This window comes from Seriola dumerili, unplaced genomic scaffold (assembly GCF_002260705.1).
Source record: "Seriola dumerili isolate Sdu_G_001 unplaced genomic scaffold, Sdu_1.0 BDQW01000191.1, whole genome shotgun sequence".
NCBI lineage: Eukaryota > Metazoa > Chordata > Actinopteri > Carangiformes > Carangidae > Seriola > Seriola dumerili.
The window spans coordinates 8756882-8770977 of NW_019174446.1; the positions used below are offsets into that span (position 1 = coordinate 8756882).

Sequence of the window (14096 nt, forward strand, 5' to 3'; positions counted from 1 at the left end):
AAGACGGAATTAATTAGAAAAATGGAGGGAGTGAAAGAGAGAGAGAGAGAGAGTGTTTGAGAGAACGAGCAAAACACACACTGAATATCTGCGGGTCTGAGTGGCCACAGTTCACTGTGTCAGCAGCTCTCATTACCACACACAGCTGAGGACATCAGAGAGCTTACTAAGTAGCTGCAAAAGCGGCCTCTGTCTATCTGCATACAAACATCAGCGGCACATAGACACAAACACAAACAGCGGGGAAAAGAGAGGCTCACAACTGAACCCAGAATCACTGATGCACATTAAACACTCGCACGCTCACACATATGCACGCTGTTAGGGATGGAAGTGGATTATCTACCCAAACCAACTGAAAAGTAGCCTGACTGGTGCACAGGGATTAACTTTGTATGCGCAAGAATATTCAAATGAATCTGAATTTAATTTTAGCCAGAACGAGGCCAGTCAGGTTCCTCCAGGCTGAGGTGGTGATGTGAAGGCAGGCAATTTGGAATAAAAGTAAATGAGTCATATTAATGGACAATTAAGTTGCATGTGAACATTCTTAATTCCCTCTAGGCCAATTAAGGTGTTTACATTGGGCCACTTTGATTTGGAAAGAGAGCAAATGAGTCCTGTTAGCAAGATATTAGCCTGAAAGTAACATATTTCTGGTACAGCAGTTACACTAGGCAGACACAGATGGTTACATGCAAAGAATCCATTTACAAAGACATGAATTGGGTTGATTAGTTATAATTGATTTAGATCATTTATGATTGCCTGTTATTAGGGACTGTTCGGTTTTTGGAAGGTTAAGTTACCATTTTTCTGGTTTCCAAGAGCAAGGACAACATGCCGACAGATTACAGGGTCATGTGTAAGTCTAGCCTCTGAAAGCTAACACTGGACCGTCAGTCAGAGAGTGCATGCTAACAGGCCTATGCATAATTGAAAGCATGACTCATGCTTACTCAGCTCATTTCTCAGCCAAAGATGAAGCCTTGACCTTGTCTGAAAATAAATTTGTGTCCACTGTGATTCAGTACTGGATGGTTAGTCTTAATAAGAGCAGTGGCTTAATGTTGAGGTGTTGTGAACATTGCTACAGGCTGTACGCCAAACACTGTGTGTGGGCTGGGTTTGCGTGCGCGTGTGTGTGTGTGTGTGCGCATGTGTCTGTGTGTCTGCATGTGTATGTGTATGTGATAATTTCAGTGCCTACGACTGTCAGCAATTCACCCACACATACAGTACGCACAATCTGAGGCACAATCTAATTTTATTCAGCAAGGACATTTACAAGTACCATGAATTTGACCTTGTGATCTGGTGCTGGCAACCCTGCATAGTACAGAATAGCTAACGGCTGACGCATAGTAATTAGATGCATAATAATAAGAGTAGGGCATGACTTGGCCTTATTCAGCCACATTTCCACCAGAGATTACACATTGACCTCATATGAAAAGACCTGAAAAGAAATATGTCAGCCTTTATTCTTCACTGCATCTTTTATATTGTCTGTAAAAGCCTTAGCTTTAAATTGCAATTTGGATTTTTTTTTTTTGACCTCACACAAACTCACATTAGGAGGGATTACTGCAGGTGAAAAATAACAATGTAGTTAGCCTGCCACATGCTAACATATACACATTTATTTAAATAAGTGTGCCCATTATTTTAAAAGGCTTTCATAATAAATGCAAGCTCCTACTTAACTGTTGTGTGGGGTGCAATGTTTCATAAGGAATTGGGCTTGTATCCAAACGTATCCAGCAAAGAGGCTGTATTTTACATGGAACTGCTACATTATTGAGAGTGGGGCATTTACTTGGGTTTATTCATCCCATTTCCAGGCACTCAGATTATGCCTCGCACTGGACTGGAAAATTGTGTCAGTGCAGATACTCTTACAGGAAGGCTTTCATACTCTGAGGCATAATCTGCCTCCAGGAAAACCCAACTTTTTTTTACATCACAAGGCTATAGATGGCATGACGATACACACAGATTCCCGGATGTGAGTGATCTGTGATGCTGACCATTAAAAAAAAAAATTAAGTAATCACTGATAAATTTTGAATCATCGTGCAGCATGCTATCACAGCATTTGGTGTAACATGGTGTCAGCAGTGTGTACATCAGTCATGTGAAACCAATATTTGGATAGATGGATAAAAGAAGGAATGGATAGATGCTTAAGGACGTATGCAATATTCTTACGAAAGCAGACACAGGCCAAATTGATTTCTCGTTTTGGTTAGCCTCTTAAAGAGATCATTTTAAAGCTACCTATGTTATACCACCAAATCCTTCACAATAAAAGCACAGATATATTGTAAATATCCGAGTATGTATATAACCCTTTTACTGGACAAGAAGAAGACTAAAAACTACAAAAGTATAATGAAGACATATATGAACATATTCAAATAAATCCTGGTCCCTTACCCATGTTGTTGGGTAAGGCTGCTATCACTAAATGTCTGCATGTGATCTGAGGATGCAGAAATCTTCATCCCGCACTGTAATCTTGGTATTAAAGAAAAAATAATCCAAATTGTTCGCATGCATAAACTAAGCAAGAAAAGGGTGTGTTATACCCACAAAGGCAGGGACTGGGGCCGTTTAAAGTCAGATATCTCAGCTAGTGTTACAGGATATAATCTGATTTATCACACCACATCCAGCTAAGCTCAAAGAGATCTCCATCAAGACAGATCTGATTCAGCACTAGTCAACCATAGCACACAGTCCTGACAAAGTGTTACACAGCAAAGAAAAGATATGACACAAGATTGTATTTTTGGATTATCCTGCATGCTCTGTAGCAAGCATATAGCACACAGCATCACATAAACACAGATACATAAAGATATTATTCTAGGTATTCAAGTCAAAATGCTTCCTGTTTATTACTGATATGCCACACAACTCTAATCTGACAGGTATATCTGAATAAGATTACAAGTCATCCCAGTACCACCATGGAAATAGCTCTAAACTCTCAAATAGCTGCATTACTGTGGATTAGCATTATGCTAGCAGGACACCTGCTTTATATTTAATATTTTATATCTTAGGTTTCCAAGTAGAGCACAAGCTGTTAAAGGAAAAGGGAATTCACTCTGCATCATGTCATTAAAGACAAAAAAAAATGAGATTGTGTTGTATCATCTAAAAAAAGAGAGAGAGAAAACTTTAAAGTGACACTTCCAGGTCGGCAGGATTGGAATTGTGCTCATTTATTGCATTCCCTTATGGATTTCCCATCACTATAGTTTCTTAGACATTCTATTGTGCTTTCATCACTTTATGAAATATTTGCTGTTTTGCTGTGATCTTTTTTCTGTTTAGCAAAGTAAATATTTTTTAAGTAATTACTGTCAAAACATTATGCGTTCTTGTTGCCAGTTTCAAACAAAACTGCAGGTTTTAATGCTCCTTTCAGTTTCCAGACTATGGCTGGCGGGGGCTTTACTTAGTGGGTTGTGATTGACATTTAAGGCAGGTTAATATCTAATGAAACATTATTTTTCCCGCTGACAAGAGAATTGTATGGAGGGAAATGTGAAAAGATGGCACAGAATGACTATAGATTTGTTTACTTATAGATAGAAGAGCCCCCTCCTGGAAAAATGAATGGCAATACCTCGAGTTAGGATGGAAACTTTGCCAAAAGTGTGGTTGCTGTCCTAAATCTCTCACTCTGGAAGGCTTGATGTATAGTAGTGTGTGCTCGAACATGTCTGTTCATGGTACAAAAGATCAGAGGGATGAATGTGTATGGAGAAGAGCAGTTACACAGCCGGGTCATGTGCTCCCATGTAAGACTGAGCACTCAGCACAAAGCACAGTCTGACCATTCACTTAGCGTGGGCTGAAGGCTGGCTTCTCTTCACTGATTGTGCTCTGGTCTGGCCATGGCTACGGCTCAATTTAGCCTTAGACAGATGTGATTTCAATTAGCCTATACAACCCAGTACATGACTTTGACTTCTCTCTCCTTCACTCATACATAACATAAACTCTTCTGACACTTAACTGGCTCAGTGCTCCACTCACGGGGTCATTGCTCCTTGCTTGTGATTATGAAACAGGTAAACATGGCAGATGTTCAGGAAAAAGCCACTACAGATTTCTCTAGAACTATTCATTACAGGCTAAAGAAACATAAACAGGCCTTGCAGTTGCAACATTCCATGACTGGTCTTGTTTCTGAGCCGGCTCAATGAATTCTCAAATGTGGATGCTTCTAAACTTCAAGGTCAGCAAAAGGCTGCTAGTGGGTGCTTAAGTATGATAATGTTCTAAATAGCTGTTATGGACCATTTGCCTCACATGAACCAAATTGCTATTTTGGCAAAATCATTTATGTATATCTTGTGCAGAGACTGTTGATAACAATGTCACTAATGGAAAGTGATGGAATAGGGTGGTGTGGAAGAAAATCTGGTTGTGTTGCTGTCTAGCATTAAAAGCAGCTGGAGTAGTTAGGTAGTTTAAAAAAAATCATGTTTGAATACACCTCCATTAACAGTGAAGATGCAAAATAGGATTAGATACGTAGCTTGGACAAAGATAACAATTATGGTGATCGTCCAAAGAGGAGTGTACCACCCATAGAACCGATAAACTGTTATTATGAAAAACAGGGCACGATACTGAAGCAGCTGTGAGTGAAAGAAGATATGTTAGAAGTGTAATGAAAAAACAAAAATAAGTGCATGCGATAAAAACTGTCACCAAAATGATCTACTGCGTCTTTATCATCAGTACTAAACCACAGTCAGTCACAGTATTAAAGCTGATACTGTGCCTTCAATATGCAAGCCAGTGTGCATCCTCTAATGACACATGGTTGTGTGTGTTTGTGTCTATAAAATCACTGCTTCATAATCTCCTAACTACCAGACAATAACAGATTTGTCTGTGATAAAATCCTAGTCTTTACACGTGTGTGTGTCTGTCTACCAGGCAAGTCTGTCTTCATATGTGTGTCTGTGTCTGTGTGTTCCCGTGTGGGCATTCCTGATGCACGCCTGTCCCCGTGTGTGTCTGTGTGAGGAGCAGATTTAGCTTTGATAAAACCCCAGTCTTTAGAGGGATTATCAGTCCATCCCCAGACAGCAACATGCTGTGCATTTATGGAGGTAATAAGTTGACCTGTAATAGACAGACAGCCAACTGGCTAAAGCTGTTATTGGAAATTGTGTCCCTATATCTATACCTGGGCTGGGACGAGGGGAGGAGCAGAAAGCAATATCTTCAGGGGCGGCTAAGACCTGCTGCGCGACACGCCATGTGATCTCTCATCCAGTGAATTTTGATTTGGCGCTTACAGTTATGTGTTTTCTGATTGATTTGTCACGCTATTGTCTGCAGTTTGGTTTTGACTTCACTAGAATCCCACAAGGCAAAATGTGCAGCAGGCAGAAAATCATAAAGACACAGTGCAACACACAACAAGACATTAACATTTAAACCCAAAGATAAACTAGCTAAATAGCAATCTACGTCACAAAGTCCTGTCTTTATTTTGCCTCAGAGGATAGCGGCTAATAATTGTTGTCTCTGTATCGCAATAAAAGCAAAGCCAGTGTGTTTTACACTGATTTCATTCATTACACCAATTTTTTAAACATTATCCGCCAGCGATTTCTCATTGCGTGATTTGGATATTTCAAACTAGGCCAAAATCCCTCGAAAGGTCATATGATAGTGTATGCAGGCTGACTGGTTTTCAGGTCAAAGCAGTAAAAAAAAAAAAAAATCTGTATAGTAATTATTTGCCAAAGCAAACCTTGTGTTGTTCTTGAGCTCATTGGTTTAAATGCAACCTATCTGGGAAAAGCCTTTCAGTTATCCATCATATTGGCTGTAAAGAATAAACTCAGCCACAGTCAGGAATAAAATGACTACTCCAGGGTGAGAGAATTGCTAGAGACAGATATAAAGAGCACTATAAAGCTTTCTATCTGTCTTATTCTTGTCCTTTTCATCTCTCTGTCGTGCTCTTTTCCCCCTTTCCCCTCAATCTGTTTTGCTGGATCTCCTGTCTTGCTTTCTCTCTTTTCCTCCTTTTCTTTCCTACCCATCATTTACCCCCATGTCTCTACCCCTTGCTTCATCTCCCTATGTTCTCCCTCTATCTCTCCCTCCCCTCCTTCAAATGCTTTGCCTCATGCGCAGTCATAAAGAAATAATTTATTCCTGTCCCCCAGTGCGGGTATGTATTAGCATGCCAGCAGAGCACGTTAACTTATCTCGCAGCTACAGGCGCCGAGCGGTAAAACTAAGCTCTGATAGTTTGCAACAGGATGACCACAGAATGCCTGTAGCTTGGAGAATTAGGACTGTCGTCACAATTAGTAATGGTGGGCCTAATGTTTTACTGCACTGTATTTTACTATACTGTACCCACAGTGTAGTGGCCTGCATGACTCACTAATACGCACAAAGGGAGCATCGACTCAGCTTCAGCTGGGAGGGAAAATTAAACAAAAATGATTGCCGCAGCTTTTTCACCACTTGCTCATTTTCACCAATTTAATCTCTCTCTCTCTCTCTCTCTCTCCTTTTTTTTGTAAAGGCACATAGTACATAACACGTACGAAATCTGTTTGAGGCGGCTGTTCCTCTTTGAAGATCCAGCTCGACATTTATTTGTCCATCTGTCAGCACTTGTATCAGTGCATCAGACATTACATTTCCGAGCGGGGAAAAAAAATAGCACAAACTCAGCGAAGCATTGTGTAAACATACACAGTGGTGGGTCAACAGTGTTTTTTGTGTTAAGTATAAAATGCTGCACAAAAACAGATTGGACCTTAACTGATCTAAAGTGTACACATAAATGTATTGTGGTGATTTCTATGAGGGACTACAAGCTGCAGTGCCCACGAGCTACATGCAATGAGTGGTAAAACTAAATCTGATAGCTGTCCTGAGGCTGACCACAGCATGTCTGACAGAATTAGGCTTACACTAGTGATTAGTTATTCTAGGCCTAATGTTGTGCTCTAGTCTAAAGCACTTTGCATAACATCAGTACAGCTCATGAACATCTTTGTGCATAGTAGTACTAAAAACTGGACAAAAAAAATGATGCACAATTTAAACAAAGTAATATCTGTAGAATTGGTGTCATTGAGCCTAAGGTAGACCGCTTTGCAACACAGCAGCATGCTTTATGGTTCCCATTAGTCTTCCCCAGAAACAGAATGAAGTACTTTATATTAGTGTAATAGCAAAAACAGATGGATGGAAGATTATAGTGACACAGATTTAGTTGCACATATGCTGCAGAGAGAAAGAGATGGTGTGAAACCATTGCCCATTTTAATGAGCGTTCCAGCTTAGAGGGATATTGAGACTTCAGAACTGGAAGATGCCACAGATTGCAGTGCTAATGTTGTCCCCCTGTAACTCAGTGGATTAGGTTTAGAAGCTCAAGTCCCACTGGGACATCTATACAAAAAAAAAGTATGCTCGCATAAAGTGTTCACCAAAAGGCGAATGTTATGAAAACTGTACTGTACTTGATAATAGCGTGACAGATAAGCAATGTAATTAAGCTACACACAGTGGAGCATACTGTATTGTAGCACAACTCATGCCTGTGCCATGCCTATTAAGAGCTCAGTGCTGGGCCTGTCACAATGATTAGTTATGCTAAACCGGATGTTTCTGTTTTACTCACAAGTTCATTAACTGGGAACTGGACTGAATCCGCATTCTTATAATAACCCACAGTCTCATAGGTGAATATTAGGTACAATGCTTCATATGTTTTAAACAGAAGTTGATCTGCAGAGCATCGGATCTACTTAAAACGTTAAACGAACGGGACAAAGTTGCAAGCTATTATTCTTATATAAAGCTGCCATGCTTGCAATTGGAATGAGTAAACTGTGTGCTTTACAGAGCAGAGATCATTCAGTTCCATGTTATACAATTGCATGTACAACAGTGAGCTTCTTAAGCAGATATTAAGGTTAGGATCCACGCGTGTTACTGCACACACTCCCCCTCCACATTTCAATAACTGAACAGCCCTCGTTGCTCCCTCTCTCTCTCTCTCTCTCCCCTCCTTGCATCCTCTGTTGCGGCTTATTGTAGATGCATGACTCATCAGCACCCATACGCTACCATTGACCTATATCTGTCCCACCTGTGTCACAGTGTTGACTGACCCACATTCCCACTGATCCCAGTGATTTCCAGGCTGCGACCTGAGTCTGTTCCACAGAAGCAGGAGGTGGCAGGTCAATGTTTTTTTTCCACTCAGCATTAAAGCTCTCGTGGTAACAAGTGCACGTAAATTATTGTTACATTAACACAGATCGGTTTGATGTTTAGCTGAATTAAAGTCATCATACAGGCGATCTTTTTATACCATTTATTTTCTGGAACTGTAATCAGTTATGTAAACAAAAAAATGTCATCCCTCTTCACTCCTCAAGTCGCTCCATGCATATGCTCACAGTAATAAACAAGCTTCTTTTTTTTTCCTGAGCAGACTTGGTGGATTAACATCACAACAGCCGAGAGCAACATCTCTGTATCCCTGCCTCTCTCTGCAGCAGAGGCACGGCATGGTGAAAATGTGATGCTGCAGGACCATGTGGGCTGCCATGCACAAAAGAGGCTGGAGGTGGAGCTTGGATGCTGACAAGTACCACTGCATGCTCTCATTGGCTCTCAATGACATCATTGATAAGGGGCTGCAAAGAGAGTGAAAGGAGTGAGTCTACCTTTCCACCTCTCCCTCACTCTCACATATAAAGTACTACAGGTTAAGAAGGCAGGCTGCAGATTTTTTTTTTTTTTTCCCAAGATTTAACAGGCTTGCCTACATTAACTGCAGCATGATCACAAGCCAATAGAAAAAGCACCCTCTTAATTCTAAGACGCCCTCCCTCCTGTACTGTCCCGTCAGCAGAACAGAAGCGTTTGAGGAATTATTTTTGTAACTGCACCTCACAAAGCGAGCAGAAAAGATACTACAGCTCAGATGGCAATTCACATAAACCGCAGTACAGTGGATCATCGAGCGCTTGACATCACAGAACATCTCAGAGCAAACACAACACAGAGCTGATTATGGACAAATTCATTTGGCCGAACAGACTCCACTTGGATACTGAAGTCAAGTCTGCTGAAACAGAAACTTTGCATGCGATGAATGAATTTGCATCTGATATCTGCTCAGTCAGGAAAATGCATGCAATCTTGTCGTTAATTAAAAATAAAAGTTAATGAAGTAGCGGCTTATCAATAAATATGGAAATGATCTATCATTAATTGTGAACATTCACTTTGTTAATCGTAATAGGCTGCGCTACATGTGCACTGAACAGGCGAGTGGTCATGTAAAGCCACAAACAGAAAGCTGGGCGTGTTCATGAGGAGCTTTACGCACTTTTGTCGTCCAAGTGTACGAGCTATGTGTTCAAGTGCAAGTCAATTGAACCCTGCATGTTGTGGTGTCTGTTTACAAAACCTCCAAGCTGTGGCAAAATCTCTCTATTTATTATTTTTATTTTTATTTTTTTTTAAATTCTACATGACTGTCCAAACTGCTTATATTAACATCAGTGGAGTGTAATGACTGACATTTTACAATAGGCATGAATGACAATAACACATCATTGGATGGTGATGTCCAAACAACCACAGGTTAGAGGAGAAATCAGTTGAGTTATTTATTTATTTCTTCATTTTAATACAGATAAGGCTCAAAATAAACTTTTCTGAAGTTTTTCTTGAGTTTTGCCTAAACTTAAATCAACTTTGATCCCACATAAATTATGGCAATTTGTTCAGAGTACAGGGATATGATACATGAATGAAATATGGGAAGTGTTCTTTGCGATGGCGGTGGTAGTGTGTGTGTGTGTGTGTGTGTGTGTGTGTGTGTGTGTGTGTGTGTGTGTGTGTGTGTGTGTGTGTTGGGGGTTGGACAGCCCATCCCTACCGGCTCTACAAACAAGTGGTTGAACAAGTGCCACATCCCCAGTACAAAGTAATATTACCTACCCATGCTGAGGGCCGAGGAGGATCAGAAATGCAATATCCTGCTATCCCTGTGACTTTGGGCTGGGACATGTCTTGTGGAGAGACATACTACACATTTTTTATAATCCTCAAAGTGTCTCCATGAGTTTTAGATTTCCAAGTGTGCCTAAAACGCATCCCGCCTGGCACTGATGCTGCTGAAGTTTAAATCCTTATGAGATGAGTCTTCACCTTCTCCAAAAGAAAACTGCACAGTCTCTTAATCCTCCTCTTCGCCTTAAAAGCTGCTTGATAGGTGACTCTGTACATCTTCCATGTGATTTCCACATATTTTTATTTCCTTAACCTCCCACAGGAGAAAACGCTTTGCTGGTTAATCTGGTGTTAAAATCCACCTAAGGACACATACCAGAGAAATGAGAAGAAAAAAAAAAGAAGATTGAAAGCAGTGTAGTTAAAACTTTATGTCAGTGCAACAAATGTGCTCATTGACTAAAATTAGCAAAATAATTTTAGAAAAAATAAAAACAAATGATACTTTTCATGATTACTGATATCTAACGAACACTTTAGGTACAAAAGTACATGTGTTAGCATGAGCTGTATAAATTTGAAATTAGTTGAAAAACTTGGAAAAAACATATTCAAAAGCAAATATTTTTTTACAGAAAGCAAAACTCATTTTGTTTCATAAAACAAATCAATCCTATAAGTGCATATAAAAAGTTTAGGGTAGGGCCACTGTACAATGGAATGCAGCAAATTCAAACAAGTTGTTTGGCCACACCTTCACATGATAAAGAAAGTTTTTAAAAATCATACAAACTGCATCTATTATGTTTTAGACACTTGATTAAAAAAAATCAAAAACTGTCTGATAATCCGCACTTTAGTAACTATTTATCTTGAGATGGTCCGGCGTGTTTTATATATTTAAAAGAAAAAAAAGGGGGAAAAAAGCTTATTCAACACTTTGGAGATTAAACGAATTAATTCAAAACATTTTTTATCCCGTGAAAATCATTTCCAGCGCTCAAAAAAGTTCTTTCCTTGCGGATTTGCGCTCGTTTCTGCTGGTTTTCTTTGTATGGACTGAGAACAAAGGAGCCTTTACTGTAACAAAGAAGCTGCAGCGACTTATACCTGTTGCTCTGTTTCCAATAAACTATGACAAGTTTCTTAGTGATTTTCGAAACGAACCAATTAGTATTCCTCTCATCACATCCCTTTGCCTCCGCACTCTACTGCTTATTCGTGCAACAAGTTGAATTCTGTGTCACTGTTTTGTTTCTTAGAGACTTTACACCTGATTGCATTGTTCTGAATTCCCTCAGTGCGACTGGCAACTTCGCAAGACCACGAACACCGCTGTCATAAAACTACTGCACGGAGGGAAAAAAACTATTTACAAACTATTTATGAACTAATACTTGTCACTTTGTCTTTATGTCCAGCATGCGTAAAAAGGTCCTTCTCTCCGCAAACTTCTGACAGGCAGCTGCTTTGTCTTGTGCGTCGCAACATCCCCAAGAGACAAAAACACGACAGCAGCACAAACTCCATCTCACCTCCATTAAAGCCCACTGTCAATTCATAATAACTATCATAGGTTGAGTATTATTGAGCGTTATGAAGATGCGTGTCTGAGCATCCCCTCAAGTTCTCTCCTCAAAGCGCCCCGCATCAGACAAAGGAAAAGGGGACCGCTCCTCTCGCTCTCTCTCTCTCTCTCCCTCTCTCTCTCTCTCCTCGCTGCCTCTGTTTCTCTAAGTCTCTCTCCCTTTCTCTCCTGCTTTGTGCTCAAGTTTGAGCGCTGACGCACCAACTACAGCAGCAACTTTTGACTGGAAATAGATTCGAAAACCGCTTCCAAGGGTGCAAGCGAAAGGTAGTATCCCGGTCGGAGACAACTCACCTGGGGGGTGGTTTAGCTGTGTGCGCGTCGCCGTGCGTCGTGGAAAAAGTTTGAGAGGGCACATCTAGCTTTGTGTTGTGGAGTCCCCCTTTGTCTACACGTGTGATAGATGGATGGGGCTCCTTTTGGCCGCGCCTAGTTCATTTCGCTCTCCAAAGAGTCCCGCCCTCTCAAAGTCAAACAACTATGCACACAACAATATAGACGGTCCGAGTTTATGTGTGATTACTCACAAGAAGCACGGTGCTTAATTGTTTGGAGTAGGAATTTATTTATTTATTTAGCCCCACCAACTTCACTTAATCAGTTTATTTACTTTCTCATAACATGATACTTTCTATCTGTAATATGTTATTTTCATTCATTTTATTTAATGAATTATTGTAAAATTGCACTTTTCTGCCATCTATTTGTTTACTCACTCACGCCTTTGTTTGCCACCCGCCAGCATCTTGCAGGTTCTTTTTCCTCTTGAGAACTCTCTTATTCTAGTCGCCACAAAAACAATTCAAACTGTCACACTAAACACTATTTTCTCTCTCTCTCTCTCTCTCTCTCTCTCTCTCTCTCTCCTTATATATATATTTTTTTCTCAATATTTTTTTGTATACATAACACGGGCTGGCTGACAAAAACTTTGCTGGATGCACCGCCTTGAGACTGCCATTGTGTCTGGACAGCAGCAGCAGCAGCAGGGGAACAAAGGAAGAGACAAAAGAGAAAGGTCTCATTGTTTTGTGATGCACACAGTAACACGTAAATATAAATAATGACACCAAGCAGCGCTGCGACTGCAAGGTGAGATCTTGTTGAGTGAAACGCATCATTTGGAGTCGATGTAGGCCTGTGAGGTTAAGAAAAATCAGCTCATTTGTCTTCCTGATTCATAGCCTTATTATAGATCTTTGATGTTTTTACATGGAAGTGGGCTCATTTTTTGTAATTAACATAACCATCTTTTAAATACTTAATTTCACCAGCCCTCATCTGATTATACCACTATATATACATGTATATTTATTGTAATAATCCATATGCATATGCAGATTTTCTAGTTACTGTTTTCATTATGAGTCCAGTCTCTGCTCAAACTGAAGACAATGGACGAGGATCTTCAGGTATTAGTCTAAGTGAGATAAACCACCTGTCGGTCTTGAATATCCACCAGTGATTTTTTTTTTCTGACAGAGCACTGCACAGTACCTTTCAGCAACATGTATCGCAGTTATGACAAAATATGAAAGTAACACAAAACAGGGAAAGTAACACAAGGTGCTCAGTGGTGGCAGTGGTGGTGACATTTTACGCGTGGGGGGGGGGGTGCACAAGGGAGACAAGTAGAGGAAGAGAGGAAGCTATACTATAACTGTTTCTCCTCTGCCAGTTGTGAGTGTACTTCTTTCTTCTGACTGTAATATCCCTCTGCCCAAACAACCACAGCAGACATACTGTATATGCAAATACATACAATTCCAGTCATTAGACACACAAGCCTCTCTAAAAATGTAAGGCACGTGTGGCCCTGCCTGGTATATTGCACTTGCTTCCACCAGATGGATGGGTAGTTCTTGTGTTCCCATGACTGAGTACACAAAACACAGTAGCACTCTCACCCTCTCACTACCCGGGTCCTGAAAACAAACCAGACAAACAGGAACTTCTCTGTGTGTCCTGGTTTGCGTGATGTTTCTGTTTGTGTGAATGCGAGCCTATGGGAATGTCTCATATACAGACAGACCCAGTCAGGTACAGACTAGAAAAACTGAAGATAACAGGCACCACCGCCAACACCGTGTCCTGTATTCATATGCCAGACAGATAGAGATAAATAATGAACAAGGAATGCTACCGCTCATAGGAAAACCAGTCTGAACTGAAAACAACACAAAGACATGATGTTAGTACAAAAAAAAGAAAAGAAATAGAGAAGTAGCCTTTTAAAGAATGCATAAAACAGAGAGAGAGGGGAGAAATAGTCATTACCCCCCCCAGCCCATCCACCCCACCCCACCCGCACCCCACCCCACCCCCACCCTCCCAGAACGGCTACATATACAGTTCAGGCAGACATAGAGATACAGTCATACCTCTCTCACCCCCCTCCGGCAGAGCTCTTATACCCCCTGCTGTGGTTTTACTGGGCCACTGACTCCAGCAGTCAGCCTGTTCTGCT

At 40.6% G+C, this 14096-nt stretch overlaps 1 long non-coding RNA gene across 2 annotated transcripts in view; it reads right to left on the bottom strand.

Moving 5' to 3' along the window:
* The window catches only part of LOC111227778, a 96792-nt gene extending 84807 nt beyond the window's left edge, over positions 1–11985 (bottom strand). Inside the window, exon 1 of one of the 2 annotated variants that reach the window (XR_002665357.1) lies at positions 11924–11985. This is a non-coding gene — a long non-coding RNA (uncharacterized LOC111227778). Of the gene's footprint in view, positions 1–10029; positions 10394–11923 lie in introns of those variants that run through there. The other variant, XR_002665358.1, reaches the window with a different exon arrangement.
* Positions 11986–14096: the final 2111 nt, after the last annotated feature.